Source organism: Ambystoma mexicanum, chromosome 5q, assembly GCF_040938575.1.
Source record: "Ambystoma mexicanum isolate Mex_15411 chromosome 5q, UKY_AmexF1_1, whole genome shotgun sequence".
Lineage (NCBI taxonomy): Eukaryota > Metazoa > Chordata > Amphibia > Caudata > Ambystomatidae > Ambystoma > Ambystoma mexicanum.
The window spans coordinates 399,670,155-399,690,710 of NC_090933.1; the positions used below are offsets into that span (position 1 = coordinate 399,670,155).

General features: G+C 45.7%; 1 protein-coding gene across 1 annotated transcript in view; it reads right to left on the minus strand.

Annotated features, from left to right (window-relative positions):
• ESCO1 (establishment of sister chromatid cohesion N-acetyltransferase 1) overlaps positions 1-20,556 on the minus strand; it is a 644,577-nt gene that overhangs the window by 530,005 nt on the left and 94,016 nt on the right. The gene's annotated exons all lie outside the window — the stretch shown is intronic.

Sequence of the window (20,556 nt, forward strand, 5' to 3'; positions counted from 1 at the left end):
ATTTGGTAAATGGGCAGGGTTAAAAGTCAATGTGGACAAATCCACGCTCTTACCATACAAGAATGATACCCGCTCAAATGGCGAGTGCGCCCCCACAGGGGGGAGGGCTGATACCAACTGAACACAACCAACTAAAATACCTTGGGCTCAACATCAACAAGAAGACGGAAGATCTATCCCCCCCCCCCCCCCCACTCCTGCAGGTAATATCGAAAGACCTGGATAGAGAGGCCAAGCTCACAGCGTCGTGGCTGGGTCGCCTGAACGCTATAAAGATGGTAGTGCTACCAAGAATTCTATACCAGTATCAAATGCTCCCAATTGGTATCCCCCCGAAACAATTTCACCAAAATAAAGGCCACATTTATAAGATTCTTTTGGTAGGGGAAAAAAACAGTGCATTGCCTCCAGCAACCTAATCCATCCAAAAGAGGAAGGAGGCGCAGGGTTTCCAGACCCAGCACAGAAGCAGTGGGTGACCATAGAAAACCACCTAATGCACCCAGTGATGCTTGGAGAATGTCTTTAGGCCCCCAAGAAGGCCTCCCCCCAAGTGTGATCAATCAATTCGCAATGGGTCCGCTCCTGAAAATATGGTGGAGTAAAGGAGAAATTAAAGGTCATAAGGCATGGCCCTCCTCCATGAGCTGTGTGTGGGTCCCCATCCCCCCATCAGGGATGAGATCCAAGAACCCAGGAACCCAGCCGCTATCAGACTTGGTACGAAGCGGGCCTGGAAAGAGTGGGTCAAATTATAAAGCCCAAGGGGTGTATATTGATTCAGGACTTGGAAACTGGCCTGCAAATAGCTCCGCTGGGAGTATTTATGTTCCTGCAGCTAAAAAGAGTGCTTCTAGCATCGAAATGGAAAGAAGCTCCAATGGGAGCTCATCCCCTTTGAGAAAATAATTAGCGAATCCCACTCAACCAAAGAGCTCATCTCACAAATATATGGATCCCTGATAGGTAAACTATAGAGCAGAATTGATGACCTACGAAAGAGATCTGAGAAGGACTAGGCCCCCTGATGACAGACCAAGTGTGGACACAAATGTGCAGATTAACACAGGAAACCTCAATCTCGGCACAATACAAGCTTCACGGACTAGAATTACTCCACAGATGGCAGTACGGCCCAATGAGACTATCCAAAATATTCACACAATCTAGCCCTCAATGCTGGAGGGGGTGTGGATTGCGTGCTGATTACTGGCATATGTGGTGGTCGTGCCCTAAAACGCAAACATTCTGGAAGGAAGTCCTAGCATGGATCAGAAAAATCGAAGCGATTAACAGGGATATTGACCCCAGAAAGGTGCTATTCGGCCTTGAAGAACAAGGAGGGCCTCTTGATAAGAGTCCCCCACATGAATCACTTCCTCCTGCTGGCAGCCAGGGTCAGCTTAACCAAAAACTGGAAAGCCTGTGAACTCCCATCAGAGGCCACCTGGGCCCGAAAAGCCAGAGATCTCTACGAGATGGAGAACATTACAGGGGCCATCCATGACGTGTCGCCAAGCAGGGAAATGATATGGGCCCCATTCCTTGAAACCTATAAATAACATGAATTTGACACCACGTCACTCTCTCCGATGCTACAGAGCGCTAATGACTATAAAGCTCAGTTCCGATATTCGTCTTATCCCCAAGGGGGTGTTTGGGGGGGGGGGGGGTAAAGGTGGTGTTTGGGGCATTGCGGGGTGGGGGGGGGTTCATAATTATAAAGAAAATGTTATACTTGTCATGCTACATTGGGCACTGAAGGTGTTGACAGGTTGATGTAGAAAGCTGAAAATGCAGGTCTGATAAATCCTTAATAAAAACAATTGGAACAAACAAAAATCTGTTCGGAGAGACCAGACAGAAAGACCAACCCAAAACCTATAGACAATCTGAGCAGGCACAACCCATCCTACGGCAGAGGCAATTCATGGAGCTTGCTACACACTATAAAAAGGGATGGGTGAGCCCAAAGCAGAAGGCAGCTGGACCAGAATTCAAAATATGTCAATAACTGAAGGATGTGTTCCATGCAGATTCTTCAGGAGCAGAAGACCACCACTTGGTACAAAAAGGTCACTGTGCTAAACGAATTGCTTAACATCAGGACTTTCACCCTATGGAATGAAACTTGCCAAAAGTCTAAGAAAGTCCAAAGAGGTAGATGCTGGGAGACCAGGGCATGGTGGGACCCGGCCATGTGAATAACGAAACCCAAGGTTTGGGGGGAAAAGTCCTTGCTTGATGGCCAGAGTGCACATGGGACTGGTCTGTTAAAGGCCACACCAACTGCTAGAAAATACAAAAAAGCACAATGGAGAAGCTTCATGGGATTACTCATAGCGGCATGGTCAACAATAGCCCAGAATTGGAAAAAGAAAGACACCCCACTGACATCCACGTGGCTACAAAAGGTATGGGCCCAATTGGCGATGTAGAAAGTCACCCACACAATCCAAGGAACGAGGGACAGGTTTGCAAGAGAATGGGGAACGGTCCTAGAATATCTCCAGTCAGATTTTATGGAACAGTGGTGCCCGCACAACATAAAAGTAACAGATATCTTCAGTGCATAATGTATCACCGAAAGATGGACATGCGCGCCCCAAGGGGAGGTTGGGGGGGGGGGGGAATTCTATTGTTTGATGCAAGTTGAAATGTGAACATTAATAAAGACAAGTTTAAAAAATAAAAAGGCCACACCAGAGGTTCGAGCAAAATTCAACGACACAGGAATCCAGTTCAAGCTGGAAGATAATGAGGCCAAGGCGATGCCTGTAGAGAAGCCTAAGAAACTTGTGATCTGGGAGAAGATGTAAGGGTTTGAAAGCAGGAAAAACAGCTTAGTAACCAGACTGAGTAAAACCATGAAAAGGAGCTTCCCACAAACAACTGCTATATTTTGTGTTTAAGACTAGGGATAGACTCTATAGACCAGGATTTGGGAATCCAGTTGGCCAAGAATTGAAACATGTGTCCTTTAGCTTAGGGGCAGCCTGGAGGCAGGGGACTTGTGAAGTTTAGATTCAGAACTTTCCATTGGCCACATGGCTGGACTTTGTAGATTGGGGTCCCTGGAAGGACAAGGACTTCCAAGACTAGGGTTGAACTGTATAAGTTGGAAAGATTCCACTGACTGTAATGGACACCTAAGGAATAAGCCAACTTTGGGTTACTCCATTTCTGGCATTGCTTGGATTAGGAACTCCCTTATTGCTAGAAATACCTCCAGTCCCCATACATGTTTTTAAATCCAACCCTTTCCATGATAAACACTTAAATAAAACCACTTCTTTGAACAACACTTTTCAGTCTCATGTGTATCCTTACTCAACCACCTCACACTACTTCTGCTTCAAGGCGGCCTAGACTACTGTATGTTACTCTGTAAATGTTTCTGGCACCATGTCCTCAAATGCAAAATGTTTAAAATAAAAATCACAAAAGTACATTAGCCAAGGGTCACATTACTTCTCACATACTGTTGATGAGTCATGAACATATGCATTTCCTGACTATTGCCATTACAAAGCAAGCAATGGTTTCAATATTGTAACTCACAGGAATCATGTCGTACCCAGGAATATGCTCACTTAACCATCTATTAGGCCATTGCAGTGATTTACACATTTCAACCAAAAAGAAAGACAAGAATAAATAAAATGGATAAGTCTACTAGCAATATAGAAATGCATAGGATTTAGCAGTTTATTGCAGAACATACTCCCACTCAAAGAAAACCAATATGGTAAATGGTAAACTATAGCTGTGCCACTTCGGAAATGGGTGAAAGGTTCCTTCCTAAGCCAGACAAGCATTATGAGTCAACATAGTCTGAGTTCAGTGCAATTACTGATGCACATTTACACCTTTATGTGTCGCCGCAAACAAAATTTGGTATTTTAATGTTGACTTGTGAACAAACAGGGTATTTCAGCTATTGTACTTTGAGCCAAGCTGTGTTCTTTCATACCAAATGCTACGCTGTTATAAAACTATGTACGTCATACAGTTCATAAAACCGGTACCTCACTCCGGCAGTATACTATTTGAAGATGGTATTTTAGTAGGGGCATTGTCGTGAGAAAGCGCAAAGTAATGCATCAAACATATGTCAGCCTATGATACGCTATACTGTTGCTTTATGATTGTAGGACACAGAGTATCATTTTGTATGAATTACCACAACTTCACACTAAATATAACAGCTGACAGATTCAGGAGTCAGCATCAACCAACCAGGGATAAAAGGATATTAATTTTTAATTAGTTTTGTTTATTTAATTTTTTTAGAAAAACGTCAAGCTGCAAGCTACTAACCATGTCTAAAAATTCACTTGCCCACTAATTTTTCAATATACAGACACACTATTTGTTACTCATCGAGAGTCAATAATCGCTAGCCTACTGTTAGTGGGGAGTGCAAAGTTCGAGGCATGCAACCAAACTGTCACTTACAGCAACGAATATGTTAAGCTATAAATGCTCACTGTTGCCATGTACTGATCTGGGACTAATCGAGAACTAACAGATATAGTCTTTGGTTGGGGGATTGTAAACACATTCAGGAAAAACAAATCACATGAGCTTGTCCTGTCGGATACGGTTCAGAGTGTTTGTCATTTATTGCACCGAAGAACAAGTTACTTACCAACTGTAATGTTCTCTCGACTGGATGTTCCTCCCACGTATTCCTCATCTTGTGATATTCGTTATTGCCAGCTTCGCTGCTTCGGAAAAAAAAAAAATATGGCAGAGGGCGCTGTGCTCGAGGTTGTGGCGTCGATTCTCCCTCGATGGGCTCCGTTCCGTGTTGACGTCATTGCTGGTATAAATAGCTCGAGCCGCGCCTGTTGGCTTAAATTCTGTTTTTTCGGTGGAACACCCAGGCGTGTCCTGCGACTGATAGGCCCATCGTGAGAGGAAAGTAAGAAAACGTAAAGTGCACTGCGGGGTAGGCTGGAAGGGTCAATGAGGAATATGTGGGATGAACATCCAGTCGAAAGAACGTTATCAGATGGTAAGTAACTTGTTCTTCGAATGGATTGTGTCCTCCCACGTATTCCTCATCTTGTGATAAACTCCCATAGCAGTGATCAATTTGGAGGTGGGAGTGCTAGTTATTGTTTTCATGGATGGAATGAAGTACCGCCCTGGCAAATAAACCCCCATTGGAGGAGGAGGCATCTAAGCAGTAATGCTTGATGAAGGTATGCATTGATGCCCATGTTGCAGCAGAGCAAATGTCTTTTGCAGGGACTTCCCTCTTCAAAGCCGCAGAAGTAGCCAGTCCCCTAGTGGAATGAGCACATAGCCCATCCGGTGGGTCTTTTCCTGCTAATCTGTAGCATTCCAATATAGCAAGAATGATCCAGCGGGATATAGTTTGTTTTGTCACCGCTAACCCCAATCTACGACCTGTATAACCCACAAAGAGTTTGTTATCTTGACGTAATTTTGACATTCTTGAAATGTAAAAACGGAGGGCCCTTTTAGGGTCCAGTCTATGCAGTCTCTCCTCTTCTTTACCCAAATGAGGAGGAGGAGGAGGAGGATAGAATGTTGGTAAAATGATTTTTTGTGACAAATGGAAGTCAGAAACTACTTTCGGTAAGAAAGATGGTTTAACCTTAAGAACTACCTTGTCCTTGTAAAATGTGGTATATGGAGGTTTACATGAGAGAGCCTGTTGTTCCCCAACCCTGCGGGCTGATGTTAATGCTACAAGGAGGACAGTTTTTAGTGTTAGAAGCCTCAATGGACAGGAGTGCAGAGGCTCAAAATGGTATACAAGTTAGAAATTTAAAGACTAGGTTAAGATCCCAAGTTGGGACATGAAACGGTACTGGTGGATATACATTGGTAAGTCCTTTCAGGAACTGAATGATTAATGGAATTTTGAAGTAAGAAACCTCTTCCGAGGAGCACTTGAAAATAGACAGCGCAGCAAGATATCCTTTAATTGTTCTGATCTGGAGCCCAGATTGGCTAGATGCAATAGGAAAGAAAGCACCATTGGGGTGCCACATTGAAAAGGGTCCACATCCTTATCTTTGCACCAGTTACTGAATTTGTTCCAACAACACTGATACAAGGATTTTGTTGCTGGCCTTCTGGCCGAAAGCAAAATTTCCATTACGTCGTCCGGAAGGTCCCAATCCCTGTATCTCAACCTCTCAGAAACCATGCGTGAAGGTTGAGTGTCTTGACCTCTGGATGAAGAACCCGACCTTCCTCTTGCGAGAGAAGATCCCCTCTTTGTGGAAGACGTATTGGAGGGCAGATGGACATGTCCAGAAGGTCCGGGTACCACGTCCTCCTGGCCCAATCTGGGGCAATTAGGATCATGGTTTTCCTGAACTTTCTCAACCTCCTGATTACTTGAGGAATCACGGGGACTGGAGGAAACACGTACAGTAGGGGGAAATCCCAGTCCACCACAAACGCGTCTCCTAGAGCTCCTCTCTGGGGAAATTCCCTTGAGCAATACTGTTCGCATTTCCAGTTTACCTTGGTCACAAACCGATCCACTTGAGGGGTTCCCCAAAGGGTGAAGATCTCCAGAAGGACTTCCTGAGCCAACTCCCACTCGTGGGAGTCTGTGCTCTGCCTGCTCAGAGTGTCTGCCGCCGTGTTCTGCTCTCCGGCTAGGTGAACTGCTGATAGAGAGATTCCTTCCCGTATTGCCCAGAACCAGAGCTCCATTGCTTCTCTGCACAGTGGTAGTGATCCTATGCCTCCTCTTTTGTTGAGGTAGTACATGGCCACTGTGTTGTCGGTCATTATCAGGACATTCTTTCCTTGTACAGAGGGCAGGAAGGCCTTCAGCGCTAGTCCGATTGCCCTCAGCTCCAACAGGTTGATGTGTAGTTTGGACTCCGATGTAGACCAACGACCGCTGATTGTCAGATCGTTGGTATGAGTTACCTACCCCGTGAGTGAGGCGTCCGTTACTACTGTTATCTCCGGCCATGGTTGCCAAAAAGATTCCCCTTTGAGGATGTTGTTGTTGCAAGCCCACCATAGTAGATCCTGAGCAACTGCGCTCGGGACTTGCAGAAGATCCAACATACTCCCCGAGAATTGGGCCCATTTAAGGGATTTCATTCTCAATCTGGCCTCTGGCATCAGAAAAATGCAGGATGCCATAAGGCCGAGCAACCTCAGATAATCGAAGGCCGGCAGATGCTGGGCATTCTAGAATTTTGTTACCATTTGCAGAATGGAGAGCTCTTATCTCGGGAGGTGAGGCTTTGCCCGAGGAAGTGTCCAAGACTGCTCCGATAAACTGGAGTTTTTGGGATGGTATGTGGGACTTCTTGAAATTGAGGGAGAAGCCCAGATTGTGAAAGAAGTGACAGGTGATCGACAGAGCTTGTTCGGGAGAATGTGCTCTGGTCAACCAGTCGTCTAGGTAGGGGTAGACGTGAATCCCCCCCTCTCCCGAGACTCGCCAGCACTACCGCCATCAGCTTGGTGAAAACCCTCGGGCAGAGGTCAGCCCGAATGGCAGAACTTGAAACTGATGGTGAGAACCGCCAACTGCGAACCTCAGGTACTTTCTGTGCTTGAAATGGATTGGCACATGAAAGTAAGCATCCTGAAGGTCCAATGATACCAACCTGTCTTGGAGTTGAAGAGCCTGAAGGATCCGAGAAAGAGTTACCATCTTGAATCTGTCCTTCCTGAGGAACTTGAACAAGTTTCTTAAGTCCAAGATGGGTCTCAATCCTCCGTCCTCCTTTGGAATGAGAAAATAAGGGGAGTACCAACCCTTGTCCCTCTCCGCCACAGGTACATGTTCTATTGCACCTTTCTCTGGCAGGGTTAAAATTTCCTGCAAAAGGAGCGTGTCTGGAGTTTTGATCAAGTTGGTTCTCGGTGGATGATCGTGAGGCCTTTTTAGGAAGGGAAGGCAGTAACCTTGAGCTACTGTTTCCAATGCCCAAGCATCTGAAGTAATGCCCCCCCATTCTTTCAGATTCTGAGAGATTCTGCCTCCCACTGGTGTTTTGTATGATAAGGCCTCAGAGAGATTTGGAGACGGCTGCAGGAGCGGTTGAGGGTAAAGATGCCGTTCCTGAAGATGGCTTTTTAGTCTTTCCTCGTCCACCACGAGTGACATTTCTCTTGCCACTTTGAAAAGCGTGTCCTCTTCCTCTACCAAAAGAGTAGTACCGAAAAGGATGACCCCTCCAGGAAGATGAGCCCGAATAGGGTTTTTGAGGTTGTCGCATGGAGGCACTAAGGGATTTAGTGCCGCTTTTGAGGTCTGTAGTTTTTCTAGGCTCTCAACAGCCTTACTACCAAACAGCTTCGAGCCATCAAAAGGCATGTTGAGAAGCCTGGCTTGCCCATTTGGTGCAAAACCTGACTCTCAACCACGCAAATCTGCGTAGCACTGTGCTTGATGCCATGGATCTGCTAATACTTTCAGCAGTATCCAGTCCAGACTGGAGACATTCCCCCATTGCCTTCTTCCAGTCTTTGACAATATTCAGGAAGCCTTACCTTTCCTCGCCTTCCGGAATATGTTCAGCCGCCGCCGAAATGCATTCCCACAGGGTATGTGTGAACCTGGCTAGGGTACAGGTGACATTGGTGGACTTTAAGGCCATGCTACCCAAAGTAAAACTTTACAGGTGCAAGCATCAACCTTCTTATCCTCCCTATCCAGAGGTATGGTTGGATATGCAGTTTGTCTCAAAGTAGTTGCAGCCTGAATAACCAGACTTTCTGGAGTGGGATGTCTATTCAGATACTCGGGATCAGAAGTAGAAGTTCTATACTTCTTTGGAAAATTGCTGTTTACCGCAGAAATGTTGTCAGGGGTTTCCCAGTTCTTTTCCACTGTTCTCTGAAGCACCCTATGGAAGGTGAGAACTGGATACCTCTGGGGGCCCTGAACAATTATGTCCGTCATATCGTCCTGTTCAAAAGTGGGTGAGGCTGTAGCCCAGCCCATATATTCTACCACTCTGTTTATTAAACTCCTATACCCTGAATCTGCATGTTCTGCAGGGGCAGTTCTTGCAAACTCAATTCAGGTGACTTGTCAATGCCACTAGCAGAATTCAGAGTCTCACACAGGTCTCTCCTTTTAGATTCTGGGTCTATAAATTCCTCTGGAACTTGTCTAGAGCCATATTGCACTCCAAAAGGAGAGATTTCCTCATCCTCAGAGCCAGTTTCTTCAAAAATTGAAGACATAGACTTAAAAAAAAGTCTGATTTTGGTAATGGCGTAAATCTCCTCTCTTCCTCCTGAGTTCTCGTCAAAGGAATGGAAGGATTCTTCGAAGGTGTCGAAGGAATCTTCGACGACCCCGATGAAGTCTTCGACAAAGGCATCAAAGACACTTTAGGCTTCGATGTCGAAGCTGTCGGTGCCGATGGCGTCGACGAGGTTGCGGATGTTTGACAACTTCTTTTTATGAGATGTCAGTGAAACACTCAATTCTTGAGGATTCCTCGACGATTTGTCGACTCGAGTTTTACGGGTTTCACCGATACTACTGGGTCTTAACGCAGTAGTTCCCAACTTCCTGTGTCGTCCAATGGAGTGACTGGGGTCTGGCTCTTTTGGGGTTTCTTTGAGGGGGGGGTTGAGGCTGCATTCTCAAAGACCTCCATCCTTTTTCTTTTAAAATCCTCCCATTTTCTTGGGGAATCCGATTTAGTAGGACATCGAACCAATTCGGTCGATGTATCTGATGATGATGGTGCTCTAGGTCTCCTTTTAACTTTTTTAGAAGATCGCCTCGATCTACTACGAGATCGGGATCTCTTTGGTGTTTTTTGTGACGTTCCAATTCTTTCCAATCGGACAATTTTTTTATGTCTTTTCGACAAGGCCTTCAAAGTGGCCTTTGAAGCCTCCCGCCCCACTGCTAGTTTACCTACCCTCTCACGGAGGGCCTTCTCCGTCATCGACTGACAGGAGCCACAGTTGCCGGTTCGATGATCTGAACCCAGGCACCAAAGACAGATGCAGTGAGGATCGGTGATTGACATCTTCGAACCGCAGTCGATACACTTCTTAAACCCAGTCTTGGGTGTAGAAGCAGTAGATGATGACATTTTCTGACAGAAAATCTCGAAGCACGCCGTTCGAGATCGAAGCAATCGGAAAAACGGAACTGAAGCTAACGGGCGCGGCTCGAGCTATTTATACCAGCAGTGACGTCGACACGGAACAGAGCCCATCGAGGGACAATCAACGTCACGATGTCGAGCACAGCTTCCTCTGCCGAAAAAAATGTTTCCGAAGCAGCGGAACTGCAGATAACGAATATCACAAGATGAGGAATACGTGGGAGTACACAATCCATTCGAAATGTAGTTACTGAATCACTCTTATTGCAGAGCTGCACTATATGTTAGTACCAGAAGTGTGAGATCATACAACCTTATTCAATGAGCAAGAATTCTATTGCCTAATAACGAAAAGTTTGAATGTAGTCCTATTACCCAGGTGAAATGAAAAAAACAGCCTTATCCTACAAGGTTTCAGCACAATAGCTAGGTAGTAGGCTATGACTGCTCCGTGTATTGCGGTTTTCAGCTCAGGAGGAGTAGAACAGCGGTTGTGTGATGTGACCAAGTCATGATTTTAAATCCCATAAGAAAAGCAAACATTTAATAGCAAGAGGAACATGTGACCCTTTAAACCGACGTGCAATGAGTCCATTTGGAATGTAAAAAGTCTGATTGTGTTAAGAATAAAGTATTGTCCATGTCCAAATGAGCAGTTTTGATACAGTACATGGGAATCCAATAAGGCAATACACATTAACATAATATTGGTGGGAGGGGGGCGAGATGCAGAGGACTGCTGTCTACGCGAACTTTTTCGGGACTGCAAAACTCTCAACACGCCCTTCGCCCCCACACAATAGATTGCCATCACTAGCTCTAAGCATTCTGAACAGCCATCTTTTGAAAGAAACTTGACTAAGCCAATCTGACATACTCCTTGAAAACCACGCTTCTGGCAATGAAAAGTACTGCACGTTGGAACCTCAGCAATCGCATCGAAGCAATTTCAGATTAATGTGTAGAATTAGGAGTAAATAAATTCAGTGTGCGCATTTAATGAGATTGTGTCTCCAAATGTCATTTCTTTGTGTATTCAAAAAACACATTCAGATGGCCCACCATATTCTGCCATGGACATATCTTGGGTAGCGAAAAAGGAGTTTGTAGGAATTATGATTAATTAAAATAGAGATCTGAAGATATTAGTCATACTGCATTCCAATGCAACGTCCTTATAAAGCATTCTTAATTGAAAAGGAGTTGGCGAGCGGCTTCATTTAAATGTGTGCTTCTGGCTGCCACTCATGCTGCGGACATCGGAATTTGACAGTAATTCATCTTCCTTGATCTGAGACAGCTTTTGGCATCGTCTTATGATGGGGTTGCACTATGGCATTCATTAACTGTTTGATTATTTTACACATACGGCTAAGTTTTAATATAATAATGTAAACATCTTAGGACTGTCTGGGTTATAACTTGGATTTTAAATGTATATTTATTCTTTTTGCTTTGTGAAAAAAGTTTCATGAACTATGATAAAAACTGATTTTAAATCAATTGTAAAGTGAAATTATGTTCAGACGGTTTTATTTTAGAAACCAAAAGATCTACCTACATCAGGTTCTGCATCAGAGGCCCTTTGTGACCATGAGTAGAGAGGACATGAATGGAGTTTCCTGGAAGTCGACCATCCTAATGGTGAATTACTTCGGTTTGGAGGGTCAGCGAATTGCAAGCCACGCCTGACAAGGAACCCTTTTCGTATTTCATGAGAACAAGGTGGTTTTGCGACTCACCCTCTTTTCCTGCTAAATAGTTTCAGATTTCCTTGCCAACCAGGAAACCTGTCTTCTTCCTTGAAACCCAGGATTGGACGCAGAGACGACCTCCATTGGCTTGACATTTGCAAGGTCCTACAATTCTATCTGCAGAGAAGCTGCTAGGCTAGGGCCTCGGACAGGTGTTTTGTTATGCTAGTACCATCTGATGCTGGAAAGTAAGCCTACAAGGCGAATATCCCCAGGTGGATAGTTTCACGCATTCTAGAAGCTTACAAGTGTCAGAATAGGGCATGCTCGAATTTGCAGGGCCAATGCCACCTGGGTAACTTTTCAGGAGGCTCACGCCCAATATGATTGGTTTTCCTTCTGCAGACAATATTCACTGGATATCGCATGCAGGTCTGAACCCAGGTTTGGGCAAGCAGTCTTGCAATATCGATTTGGTGAAACAAGTTGCCAACCACCTATAAATCAGGAGCACAGTAGTCCATATAGAGAGTAGCTTTTACATACTCCCATTTCTCGTCCCCTTGTCTCCATATTTCTGGCAGAACGAACAACCACAAAGCACTATTGTCCCAATTCTGAAAACTGTCAAATGGGAAGTGGCTTGATGGCACATGGAACATAGGCCTTCCTTACATCAATCCTCAGTGCAAGACAACCATGATATATGATATTGTATTTGTATCGCGCTCATACACAAGTGTTTCAGTGTTGGATAAGGCAAAGGCGGGGAACAAGGGAGGACAAAATCGCGATATTACTAGGCCCATTGACATTGAGAACCTGCAAGTGGAGGGGACAGCGGAGGACTGGAAAGTTCTGAGCAAGGCATAAAACAACAACTGGCAGTGCAGCCAGCAAGGTGGCAAGTGCAAGGTCGCAGACAAGGTAAGTGCAGGAAAGGGGACTGTAGGGATGCAGATACAGACCCAAATGCAAGGGTTGCGAGGAGGCAGTGCGGGTGTGTGGCTGGATGATCACTAATGACTCCTTCAGCTGGGGAGTCTCATTAAAAGGCTACTACATTCACTACGAATGTGACGGGGGGGACAGAGGGGTAAATGTTTTGGACGTTGAAGGTCATGCTCCCGCAAATGGAGGGGCAGGTGGATCATTGTCAGGACAACAGACAATGCAAGTACCTAAGTTCTGTGGGTACAAGCCAGGGGTACGAGATCGGGTCAGCTCACGGTTATTATCTGCGACATGGGCAACAAATGGCCTAAACTATTGGGCGACGGTGGTCCAAACAGTGCAGAACCATTTCTTTCCTAGGGAAGATTGGTACAACCATATATTATGTGCCGTGTTTAATGGCAGCTGCAGCTGGGTCGATAGCAACACAGGTTCGAATCCCAGCCTCCCTCTTAGAAACTGGTCCCCGGTATTTAGCGTGTTATGAAAGAACTATTATTATTAACGGAAGATCCATTTAGTGCACAGATCATAGCACAGTTTATTTGTTTTGAAGTTGATGCATTGGAAGGCAGGGAGTCAGTATAAAATGTATAATGCCGGAGAAACGTGGTCTCTTAGGCCAAGGTGGATTATGGATAGGACCACTGTATTCTGAACACACTGGGGTCAGCATGTCTGGTGTGTAGAACTCCTAAGTATAGCCCATTTGCATAGTTTAAGTGGGCAAGTACTACTGCCACGCAGCATGGATCATTCCTTTTTGGGGCAGAAAAGCTGCTGAGGCGGAAGGAAGAGGCTTCGCCTACCGAATTAAATGGGTGTTCAAGGACCGATCAGTAGTCATGATGGGGCTCAGTAATTTTCTATCATTTTGTACAGCCCCACTTTGGTTGCCGATGGCGTTGCTCAAGTAAGAGGGCGCTTTTGCCACAAATGCCTATGTGCACACACTTGGATACAAATGTCTGGTAGGGTTACATCTTTGGTATGTAGATGCCAAAGAGATGCTGTTTATGCATGGTTATAAAGCACATGTAAAGTGCCCTAGGAAATCAAATTGGCCACCTTATTCGCCATGTTTTGAAGGTCACAGCAGCAAGCAGTGTACCCACTATGCCCAAAAATGGATCCCGGTTAGGTATCTTGGCATAGCGGAAGATCACCATGGCCCAGACCAGCCCCATCGAGGCGTCCCTAGAACTTTCTCAGCCCACTTAGTGAGGATCATGCCGAGTCAGTCAGTTACTAATGCAACCACAAAGAGATAAGGAGCTTTTTCCCACCACCTGCTGTCAACAATGCCCACATACCATCCTCACAGGGACTACTTCCCACTACCACCAGTAGCATAATATGATGGAAATAAACAGCCTAAAAGAATAACAAATAAAAAATAACTGGGGCCAGGCCCTGGCATTGCAATACTGAAAATAGAACGTATGCATTCTTGCCAAAGAGCATATATGGAACTGGAAAGTTGAAAATGTGCTAGGTGGGGCATTACATACTTTATAAACTGCAAAGTAAACTTATAGGTGCATATGGGACCTGTATATGCACTAAATGATGTACAAATGGAAACCATTAAAGGGTGCCCCAAAAACAGTATTGATGGGAAAATGCAAGGCATGCACTGCAATAATGCATAGCTCGCTCAAGTCAAGCAATCCTTATTCAGAGGATCCTACTCCCTATTCGGTCCTCATTCTTTCATTATACAGCAACTACCCTCAAACCCATTACAGCAGCAAGTTCAAAAGGAGGTGAACATGCTCCTTATGAGCAACATTTAGTGTCATGTGTGTTTTGCGTAGTGGTTATTGTTGACATTGTTACATATCTGGGGAGGATTCTGGAGGAAGCATGGCAATGTGAGAAACTGGGATACATCAAGATGGACAACTTTCAAAAGCCCAAAAAAAAAAACTTAGTGAGGTGAAAGCGCATCAGGAAATGCATGTCAATCCAACCAGTATAACTGGTCTTCCGAGCCTCCTGTTGCAATATGTGTAGTGAGTTTCACTTGGGGACGAACCAGGATCGATGTATCTACTAGATCAAGGGTCTGCATACTTTGGCTCTTCATTTATTTTGTATACAATTAACATGATCCCTTGCCATTGGCTATGATGGCTGGGGACGATGGGAGTTTTAGGCCAACACATAGGGAGAGCCAACGGTTGCAGACCCCTGCCAGATTATGAAATTTCAGGGAACAAGATGATTCTATGTCAACAGAACACCACTTTCAATTTCCTGTTTCCTTTTACAAATAATTTAATTTCAGGGGTTTATGTCCATTTTGTTTCATTGAAGTTGTCTGCGATTATAAACTCCTGAGGGCATTGGTTTGTTAAAAGAATGTACATAACTGTAAGAAGTGACCTGGAACAAACCGGTCAACCTAGAACACTGCATACGGGGAGAAGGTTTCATAGCTTGACACACAATCTCATCGTTGACCAATAACGACCGTTTATGGTGTTCAACTATAACTCCCTGGCAAAAGAAGGAATTATAAATGGAAGACAACGAGGTCTACCTCGCTTGAAACTGAATTCCGATACTGTTGCGCTTAATAAATTATTTTTTTCTCCTACCTAAAGAAGACAAAATGAAATAAGGTATGTGGTAAATTAAAAGAAATGATAATTATGAATCAGATTTGGCCACTGTGGGTTCCATTAGCAAATGTACCCGTTTTCATTGTGAATTACTGGAGGAAAAGGATTCTGAATAGGGCAAGAAGAGCAGATTTCTGGTAACAAATTGGTACACTATAAAGTAAGGTTAGCATTGCGTTTCTTCCAAGGTCACCTCTCGTCTCAGATGGTTAAGTGCTTGTAAACGGCCTGGGATCACCCAACAGAGGTGATAAATAACGAGGTAATAAGGGCAGGAAGAAAAAAGCATTAGATGGTGTGCATGCCGCCTCCTGCTGCTCCTGGCATCTCTGGTGGTGTGTAGGGCCCATCCCTCAACACACAAAGCACTTCAAGAAAGCCAACCAGACTTCACTCATACCCCTTCACCATCCAAACCAGTCTTCCTTTGTCATTTCGGAAAAGTGATATCACTCTCGGTTAATACTTCAGCACTGCTCAGTTAGTCTAACTCAGCCTAACCACAGGACACCAGCTTATTGTTAGGGAAAATTGCCTTTTCGACAGCCTCACTGACTGATCACTTGCAGGTTCATTGCGGAGAGGTGCGGGGGGCCTGAAAGCCTAATTAAGAGTTCTGCTAGGTGCTGAGGATAGGAAGGCGCTAAGGAGGTTCCAGTCACCACTGAACACCAGCCACAAACCAACAGTCAAAGAAGTCATGAATACCTTGACAGGAGTGGCAATACTTAACCATAAGTCAATCTAATGGAAACATTTCATGCAACCAGACTGGAACCTGGAATGAGATGGTCTCGTTGCAGGACCAGAATTGAAAATCTCCTTTGCCCAGCTAATCGGCAGGCAATTGTAGAGATTGAGTAACTCAGTTTCGGATGTGTCAAATACTCTGAAGAGCCATGTGTGACGAAAGGACTACTGCTGTGCAGGAGTACAGGGAGGAGTAGTGGCTAGACCACCTACTCATCCCCACTACTAAACCAACAACCTCCCACAGCCCTCTCCTTGCTCCACTCTGCTATTTCTGATACTCTTGATATCCTTGCCCCAGTCATGAGAATCCGCCTGAAGCCCAAAGCCAAATGTAACTCTTGGTATGATTCGGATCTCGTCACCCTAAAACGCAAGTGCAGGGTGGCAGAGAGGAAATGGCGTGCTTCTTGTTCCTCCTCTGACAAACTGGCCTGCCGCCTGCTCCAAAGGCAATACTGTCTCTCCGTTCTCACCAAGAAGAGAGGCCCTTATCCAAGCCCGCATCTCTGTGGCATCTAACAATTCGGCCGAACTCTTTAAAATCTGCAAGGAGCTTGCCACCCCTGCTGCAGTCCCTACCTCTCCTGTCCCCTCCCAGGCCCTCTGTACTGCACTGGCCTCTCACTTCATCTCTAAAACTCAGGACATCCTGTCCTCACTCTCCTCCCATCACCTCCCTCCCTCACTTCCCTGCTCTTCCTCCGGCCCTTCTGCAACCACCCCTCCTCCCTGCCTTTCCCCTTTTCTCTGCTGACGAAGTTTCCAGACAAGTCCGATCTATGAAAGTCTCATCTAAACAGGTTCACCCCTGTTCCTCCAAAACTATTAAGGACCACATCGACTCCCTGGCTCCTGCCCTGGCTGACTTTTGCAACCTCTCCTTCGCCTCTGGAGTCTTCCCATCCCCCCTCAAGCACTCCCTTGTGCACCCTCTTCTTAAGAAACCCTCTGCCGACCCCTCCTGCCCGGCTAACTATCGCCCAATCTCCATCACTCCCTTCCTGGGAAAGCTCCTGGAGAAACAGGCCATCTCCCAGCTTAACCTCCATGCTGAAGCTGTTGGTAGTCTTCATGACCACCAATCCGGCTTCAGAGCCGCCAGAAGCACGGAAACTGCTCTCCTGAACATCCGTGATGACCTGCTCTTGAACCTCGACTCCAACACTCCGTGTGTTCTCATTCTGCTCGATCTCTCTTCTGCCTTTGACACTGTGAACCATGCCATCCTGCTCAACCGTCTCCGCGATAACCTGGGTATCACTGGTCAGGCTTTGGTGTGGCTGACCTCTTTCCTTTCCAATCGACCCTCCCAGGTCCAACTTGGGTCCTTCCTCTCTGACATCTTTTTCTCCACCTGTGGTGTTCCCAAGGGATCTAATCTCTCTCCCTGGCTTTTCAACCAGTATCTGGCACTTCTTGCCCACCGCATCGCCGCCCTCTGCCCCAACTTTCAGTGCTATGCGGACGATACCCAGCTCATTTTCAGGCTACCCTCGGCCTCCTCCTCTCCTGCCCTCATCTCTGACTGTCTGCTATCCAGGAATGGTGTGCTGCCAACGACCTCCGCCTTAATGCTAGTAAGACTGAGATTCTACTCATCGGCACACCCACTCCCTCCTTCCCTGCAGCTCTCTGGCCAGCCTCTCTTGGGCCTCTTCCTGCTCCTACCTGCAAGGCAAAAAACCTCGGGGTCATCTTTGACTCCACACTCTCCTTCTCTCCTCATATATCTGACGTCTCTAAGAAGTCACATTACCAGCTGCACCTCCTTAGAGGTATTCTTCCCTTCCTCTCCTTCCCCCCAGAAGCTCACTGTCTCCCGAGCCCTGGTTCTCTCGAAGCTGGACTACTGTAACAGTCTCTATCTTAATCTGCCTGCCTCCACTCTCCGCCCTCTGCAACTCATCCAGAACAGAACTGCGAGACTTGTCCTTGGCCTCAAGCCCAGGGACCGTATCTCTCCAGGACTGAAATCTCTACACTGGCTCCCAGTGGCTGCGAGGATTAAGTTCAAAACCCTCTGCATTGTCCACAAAGCCTTCTGGGGCCTGGGGCCTAAATACCTACAACTCTCTCTTCCTAAATATCTTCCTTCCCGAGTCCGTCGCTCATCCGTCTCCAACTCCCTCAGGGTCAGCCGCTTCTCGAAGCAACAAGCTGGGGGTAGATCTCTCTCCGCGGCAGGAGCCTCCCTCTGGAACAGCCTTTCTGCCTCCCTGAAAATTGAGGAGAACCATCTCCGGTTCCGGAAGCACCTCAAAACCTTCCTCTTTGCTTCTGCTTTCTCTCTCCCTCTCCCCTGCTAATTCTTCACTAAATTCTGCACTGAATCTGAAACTTGGCCACTCTCACCGACCTCGGTCCTGGGCCCAGCCACTCTCCATTTGCACTGCCTCCCTGGCAACCCCTGCACTGCGGGACTGTCTCTGTATCCCTACAGCCCCCCCCTTCCCAGCACTTGTCTGCACTTACCTTGCACTTGCCACCAGCTGGCCCTATTTATTTATTTATCTATTTATTTCTATTCTACTTACCTTGTACTGCACTTTTCCCTTCCCCCTACCCCTGCGCGGTCTGAATGACACCTGGCCTAGTAGGATCGTTGTCTGTCCTCCCCCTGTTCCCCCTTCCCTGTCTCGTCGCGCCTTGAAACACTTGTGTATAGGCGCGTTACAAATGCCATATCATATCATAACAGTGATCCCAATCATGAAAGTGAAACAGACACATCAGGACGTTGGGGTGTGGTTTCATTCAGTGGGGGCAAAGTTACAGGGTGGTCCCAATGTTTTTGAAATCCTCATCGACACAATGAAAAAGAAATTGTTTGTGCCTATAGCCCAAACCGCTGGACGTATTCTCAACCAAACTTGTACCAGGAGCGGTGGATTGGTCCCAAAAGCGTGCTTTTGTAAATTTGATGTAAATCCGTCCAGTAGTTTTTAAAAAAAAAAAGGCCAAAAAGTAGGTCCCAAAAAATGTGTGATATTTGGGTCCGGAACAGTCACCGTGTTGGATCCGCGGACCACCGCTGTTGACCGCAGACAGCGCAGTGAAGAAAAAGTCTGGAAAACATATTTGGGTTTATTTGGTGGCTGAAAGAGGGTCTGGAAATGTCGGGGGGTGAGAGGGGAGTGGAAAAGTTGAAAGGAAGCTGCTTTTAATAGGTGAATAAAAGTGTTGCAGGTGCCGCCGTGTCCGTGGACACCTCAGTAGTCCGCGGATCTACACGTGCAATCTGGGTCTTTTAAGGATGTCTGGCATGAAAAGAAGATATTGGGGTACTAGTCAATCAGGTTTTGTGGGTCTGGAGGAGGAGTTGAAGTGTACAGGAGTACAGGGTAGCAAGTGTTCTTTGTTGTGCGTAGAGAAGACGGCTATGAAGAAGCAGATTGTGTGGATGGTGGGAGATTCTTGGATCCATTCATAAAAGGTTTACACTGAATCTTGTGGCATCTCTGCAACTACTGGATTGGGCAAAGTGGGAGCTTTGTGGTATGCAGATTTTGGCTTAAACTGGGTAACTTTATTACAATTCTGTGAGAGTATGGCTCACTTTACACGTCCAGATATTATTGCGGAGGCAACAGTTTGGGCTATGTGACTGCAGGATCTTTGGAGTTTGCCATGAATGGAACTGTTTCCAGCTGCAAAGATTTTTTTTTCTGAAATCAAAGACAAATATGGAGACGCCCAAACCTTTTTTCTGCTCAAATGAAAGAAGTTAGACAGAATGTCACTAAAGGTGTATGCACTTTTTATATGCTTTAGGAATGCCATATTATCAAGTTGGATGGCCTAAATATATATTTTCTGAGGAGATGGAGTGCATTTGACTGATGTCGGAAATCATATTTTTCTTTTGAATATCCAAAATGCACCTAAACAAATTTTGTGAACTCAGGAAATCTGTTATTAAAACTGAAAAACCCCTGAAATTCGACAGTTATGGTAAACTAAGCCCCCAACCCTACCACCGCCCTGTGCACTGCTAACATCAACACCCAGACCATGAAAGATGTCATCACAAATATCATTGATGACATCACATGTGAAAATAATATTCCTAAAAAGTCCCTACCTACAAGGGGTTCTTTCCATTATGTTGGTAGCAAGATGTCAGGGGTGATTGTGTAATGTTACACATGTAATATCTAGCTCACAAATCTAGATTTAATACACACTTGTGCTACAACAAACAATAAATAGGAAGACCCAATGTATATAAATGAGAGGCACATACAGGGAAACTGAAGTAAGGTAGAAAGAACTAGCAGCATCCGACAGTTTATCTTCCTGTATACAAATTAATTGTGTGTTTGAGGCCTGCCATTGCCCCATGCTTGTGCATCATGAGCTGACACCAGACCCCAAGTAAAGTACTTTAAGAACACACGACAAGGGTAATGTTTTGCTATACAGCACCTTTTCAAT